This window comes from Aplysia californica, unplaced genomic scaffold (assembly GCF_000002075.1).
Source record: "Aplysia californica isolate F4 #8 unplaced genomic scaffold, AplCal3.0 scaffold00459, whole genome shotgun sequence".
Taxonomy (NCBI): domain Eukaryota; kingdom Metazoa; phylum Mollusca; class Gastropoda; order Aplysiida; family Aplysiidae; genus Aplysia; species Aplysia californica.
In genome coordinates this window covers 528,195-534,423 of record NW_004797729.1, presented here as the reverse complement: position 1 = coordinate 534,423, position 6,229 = coordinate 528,195, and positions in this window count along the sequence as shown.

Here is a 6,229-nt window from a genome sequence, read left to right as displayed (position 1 = left end):
GGGGAGGTGTATTAAAAAAACGGAGAGGCATAATACGGAAAAAGGGAGAGACATGCGGCGGGGTTGGGGAAGGGTAGATTTTGAGAACTAGACAGAAAGCAAGTAGGATAGTGGAAGAGAGTACAGGGGGATTATTTGGGTTTGAAATTATTACCCGAAAGCTTCCAATATTGATCCTGTACCCTCACTCTTTACTGCGAAATGAAAGCTTGATTTTTTTCCCCCCTCTAAATCATACTTATTACACCAAACGAAAAAAAAGAAACATTTATATAACAATACTTGGATTGTACCTTCTGGGTAAAACTAAAACTTGAAATTGCCAATCTCGTAACAGAAACACAGGCTTTCAAACTAAGCAGACAGCTTGGTTTAACGAAGCCCTTTGTACGAGACCGAGGACGGCATTTACTTTAAGTAGCGTAGACACTTATCAGATGCCATTCTGATTATTATACAGTATCTTCGTAAAGGCAGGGCCCATTCTCGTAAGACATTTTCCTGATTTATTTTGTCTTCTCTGAATGACATTCAAATCCGAGCAAGATAACAAGATTTCCCCAATAATTTTTAGGCAGATTGATTTGGTTTCAATGCTGCTTCTACTACATGTACAACAAAAACAACAACAACAACAACAACAACAACAACAACAACAACTAGTGTCTTTTCAACTTGTGAAGCATTTATTGAAGAAATGTTGAACGGACTGCATTGTAGTCTGAAAGGGTTAAATTTTGACTAAGGTTAATTTATTCACTCTTTCTAAATATTCAAAACTTCTTACGATGAACGGACCGTGACATTATTTTTAAAATGCAATATCAGCTCTAAACTGTTTCCTTTTCAAAGACTTATAGGCACGAAAAGATTTCTGTTCCGAAAATTTCAAGCACAATTGTCTTGCAACATAATAAATTAAGTCCACTCTACTTAATGCATGGCGGTCCAGCTTGAGAAAAGAGAAGATATTAGGACCTCCCCCCCTCTCCCCCTCCCTGCCTCCCCACCCAGACACCACTACCTCTACCTACTTACACACAATAGCCTGTTCCCGCTTTAGACAAGGTGTGGTTACTGTTTAAGAGAAACGAAGAAGGACAGTTTAGCGCAGCACGCACTTCATGTTTGGCAAAACAGAGGAGAGAATGTTTCTTCGTTTCGTTTTCGTTTTATCTGCTGCTTATACGTATACCCTTTTGGGTATCGCGGGAAGAAAGAGACGTCTCTCAGTCGCCAGCAGGGGAGATTGGGTCAGGAGAATGTTTCTTAAAAGAGTTAAATCATGTTTGCGCTGAAATATTTGCGTGGTCTCGCATAACTTGCGTTAATTAAGTATGACTCAGCATAACATTGACGGTTTTACCGAAAAAGACGAATGTTTGAAATAAACAAGAAACAATAAAATAAGAGTGCGTTTAATGTTTGTGCTCAAAACAGATTTGCTATTCAGGAGGTGGCGCCTACTTCTCAAAAACAGCCTTTGATAAAGATTTGACAGTGAGACTTATGCCCTCCCCCCAAAAATAATAAAAAATAAAAAAATGAATAAATAACCACATTTCGATGCTCCCAATCAAACTATATCTAGAATCTAAGTCTTTCTTAAAGGTATCCAATCGTGGGGAGTTAAACGTTAAAGGATAAGGGTCCTGAATACTGCACTACTGCTACTTTTACTGCGGTGTAACTAAAAAAGATTACATGGCCCTTTTTCTGCTATAGTTCAGTTAACTCTTGTCATCTTAATCATTTTGTAAAATGAATATTTATATGGCCATAGCATACTATCAAAAAACCATAGGACTACAAATCAGAATACTGATTATAAATTCTTAACAAATATGCAGCTGTTTAATTATATTGTATGCATGTGACTGTGAATCTGTTTGTGAGCGTATGTATTTATGTATTATGTGTGTAGCGGAGAGGATGTGAGAGACATTTTGTGTACCTAGGAGTATGTGTGCGTGCATACGTGTGCTTGTGTGTGAGTTTGTATTTTTGTGTGTTTGTGTATGCGTTTGTGTGTTTGTGTTTTCTCTTACTCTGACGTGGAAAGGAATCAACTCTTGTATACTCCTGTTGATAACGTTCAATTTTTTTTCAGACTGACTTTGGCGAGAAAATAGTTGTAAATTGGTTTTGAGATCTTTCTTCTTCTGCAAGTACCGGAATCTGCGATGTGATCGTTTGTCGGCACGTTTCTAATGACGGAAAGAGAGTTGTCACAAATAAAGTAGACTTTATCAAGTGTTCCTATTCCTCTGTTTGCTAAACACAGGCAGAGTAAAGAATCATCTCATCTCCAAGTGATTGAAATAGTGTAGATGGGATTGTTTTAGAAAAAATTATTATTGACCAAACTTCTGCATGCTCCAAATCCTATGTGTTCATGATCTCCCTTTCACAGAAAAATAAGTTTTAAAAAATAGGCGGTAGTTCAGTTGAACCCATTTTTCTTAAAAAGGTCATCCCACGTGACGTCACAACCACCAAAATGGCGAACAGTGACCTTTAAGGTAAAAAACAACAAGTTCCGAAATGGTGGGCGGGTTGTTTTTTAGTAGGAGTGGCAGGGGAGGGAGTTTCGAAGTATGATAAAGTGCATTTCTGGGTGATTTTGTGGCCAAGTGTTGATGCTAGCATCAATATTTAATAGTAAAGCACCTGATAATGCTTACGTCTTGTTGATTTTGATGATCTGTGAAGAGTTTCAGTCGAAAATAAACACGAAGCGAGGCGACACATGTCCACCATTTTTACAACACTGTTGAATAGCAGGTCTGACGCATCGCGCAGCTCAGCTGATAAAAAATCAGACGACACAGCAACGCTGCTTAAGCACACGGTAATGTATACATTCATTTGCACGGTGCGAGACAGGCGAGCTACAGGTTAGACCTACAGAGCCATTCTGGGACCGGCCTTAGCCTAGTTTAGATTCCCGCCACTGCCGGCCTTCTCGCTGAGCGATCTGCCCGGGAACAGCGCGAGAAGCGAAATCTCGGCCACAGCCGGCCTTCTCGCTAAACGAGCTACCCGGGAATGGCGCGAGAAGAGAAATTGGTCGCGAGAAGAGAAAGCATTTCTCGGTACTCGGTACCGGGACCGGTCCCGGCGAGAAGTAGGTCAGCTTCTCGGTCTTCTCGCTCGGGAAGAAAAAAGCGCTTCCCGCCCCTCTCTACTATGTTGTTCTGGCACAGTATGAGCATGACATTGATAAATCAGCCCATTTACAATTCTACCATGCATACGAACATGTTGATATCCCCAAATTTGGGGATGGCCTAAAGACAATTCAGTTAATAGCACTGCCCGGGGGAGGGGGGTATTATGGTCTAATTGTACTAAAAAGTAAGCAGTCAAAACTTGTAACGGCTTGGATTAATAACTCTCTCGTTTATGTTTCCACTCAATTGCTTGTGTTTCACCCGGCAGAGTTGATCACGATACTTTTCCGTCCGTCGAATTACCATTTAAAAGTCGCAATGATCGCGCCATAATAATAATTATTATTATATTGCAAGTTACTGAAGTTTAACAAGCCACCAGATATTTGAATATGATGTTTTTCCGAAATGTTCTTTGCCTGCTGATATCAAGGTTAAGTTAAGTAAAGAGTGAGAGTTTTTTGTATTGAACATTACCTCTCCACGAATTCACCATCCCTGACATTATGTTTGTTCTGCACAGGGTACAGTAAGAATACTTAAGTGCCCTCAAAACCTTCTTTGGTGAAATAGGTAGAAGTTCTGTCACTTTGGATCTGTAGCAAATCAGAACTAAAGATTCCCAAACAAAACAAAACAAGCTATTGGCGGCCCTTTTTTAGTTGTTCAGAACCATGAAACGTCTGTTGGCAAACGATGTAGGCATTTTGTACTTTCTTACACCCCAGGGACCTGCATTCTCAGGGAAGATCTTAGCCGACGACTGTTCCATTTTTATGTTCGCAGTGCTCAGATACTATGGGACATAGCATGGCGATGTAATCGTGATTCATTTATAGTTTTAAAAATGATGAACATTTCCTTGATGACATTTGACTTTGTGCAAAGCCCATATTCACGTTTCAGGATACGGAAACTCCAAAAATTCAGTATATTGGGCATCCTCCTCCCACTATTGTCCATAGAAGCCACTCCATACTGAAAATGACCATTGCGTGTGACTTCTCTACTCGCCGCAACTCGCGTTGCTTTTCCTTGCTTCTTTACTTACAATTCCTTTTCGATTTCGATTTCTTTTACTCTCGAACTTTCGTTACTATTCTCTGCTTGCGTTATCGTTTAATTTCATACTTTTAGTTTATTATGTTACACCTAAGAGACTTAGGTCTCCATAATTGCGCATGCGACTTTACTTTAAAGATTGTCAAGTGTTTTATATAAAAGTGTAAATTTTCACATAATTATGCCTTTTAGTGCCTCTCGGGGTCTCATTGTCTTTTCAATTCGTTACAAAATCCGAACTACTCATTCTAGATCTAGATGTATATGTTAATTTGCTCGAGCTCATCTTTGGAATGTGGCCAAGCATGTTACCTTGCTGGATAGACTCATAAACAACTCTATTAGACGCGGGCTCACGCTCTATTTGGTTTGTGGGACGGGGTGCTAATGTTGAAGCATAAAACTTCCATGTCTGGATTTTAATACTTCCATGCTTGCATAGAAAGTTTTTGTGAATAAAAGAGAAAAAAAAACGGAAGAAAAGCATGTTTACCCCTGCCATTTATCCTGAGAACGGTAATGACGACAAAAAGTGTTTTATACTGCGCAAATCGGAAGCCTTCTGCGGCAGGTTGCTACAAAAGAATGTTGCCCTGTACAACAATAACGGTGGCACGTCTCATTTATCTGAACATTCAGCACCTTTTCACGTATCCAAGCGTCGGATCAAGACAGGAAATCTCGGGCGGAGTTCTCAGGTGCACGCTGCGCACATTAAAGACACCTTAGTGGTTAAAATCGTAGAAGAGAAATTTAAAAATCAAAATTTGCTACCGTAGCAAAATATCCCCATCACAACTGTAAATAAATAATAAGACACACTCTTACATCTTCATTGATTCTAAACGCGATATTATGCAATGACAATGCATGTCAGGTAAGTCAAAAACTGAAGGGAGTGAAGTACAGAGTGTATTATGTGGCGTCAGTGGCCTAGTGGTTAAGCTCTCGGACTCGCAACCGTATGGTCGTGGGTTCGAATCCCGTCAAGGGCCCGACGTTGTGTCCTTGGGAAAGGCACTTTACACGAATTTTCCTCACTTCACCCACGTGGGAATGGGTACCAGGCTATAGACAGCAAAAGATCTTGTCAGTTTGTTAGTGTTTGAGCGCTTAATCGGCTGTTTGCACTGCATGCTTCCCGGGAAGCTGAGAATGTTTCGGAGTATTCTTTGGTCTGCTGGGGTAATAATATAGTGTAAAGCGCATAGAGCCTGCTGCTGAGCGGGGATATGTGCTATACAAATGCTATCTATTATTATTATTATTATTATTATTATTATTATTATTATTATTATTATTATTATTATTATTATTATTACATACTAAGGCTCTCTGCTTCCTCTGTGCCTACCACCCCGCTAAGCTGTATCAGGCATACTGCTTTAAGATCGTCTGTCTACACCGACTCTTTATGATATTCTGTTGTAATCAACAGTTTTGTTTGGTCATTAGTCATACCTTTGTGTCTATGCTAAAGGCCACTGATTTGTATTTTTAAACTAATAAAACTTCTGTTTCTAAATTCCTTGCTCAAAAGTGATTCGGGTAACTTTAGTAAAAACCTGTAAAAGTTATTTTCGCTTTGTTCGAGTAACGTAAACTCGCCAAAACTCCATTTCTACTTGCACTTCAATCCAATCTTTAATTTGTGTGTATGTGTGTATGTATGTATGTATGTATGTATGTATGTATGTATGTATGTATGTATGTATGTACGGATGAGTGTGCGTGTGTGGGCGTGTGTGTGTGTGTGTGTGTGTGTGTGTGTGTGTGTTTGTGTGTGTGTGTGTGTGTGTGTGTTGTCTTGGCGGAGTGAAGAAGCAGGGAGGGAGTTGATAAACGATTTTTATTCTGACTGCAGAATAACTGAGTGATCCATTTCCATAGCTTTTGTTCGCTTGCAGATTCCTAAGAAAGGAATCCTTTCAGGCCTATGTTTTCAAGACTCGGAGCGTCAGAACGTTCCCTCATAACAGAAAAAAAACCCGGAT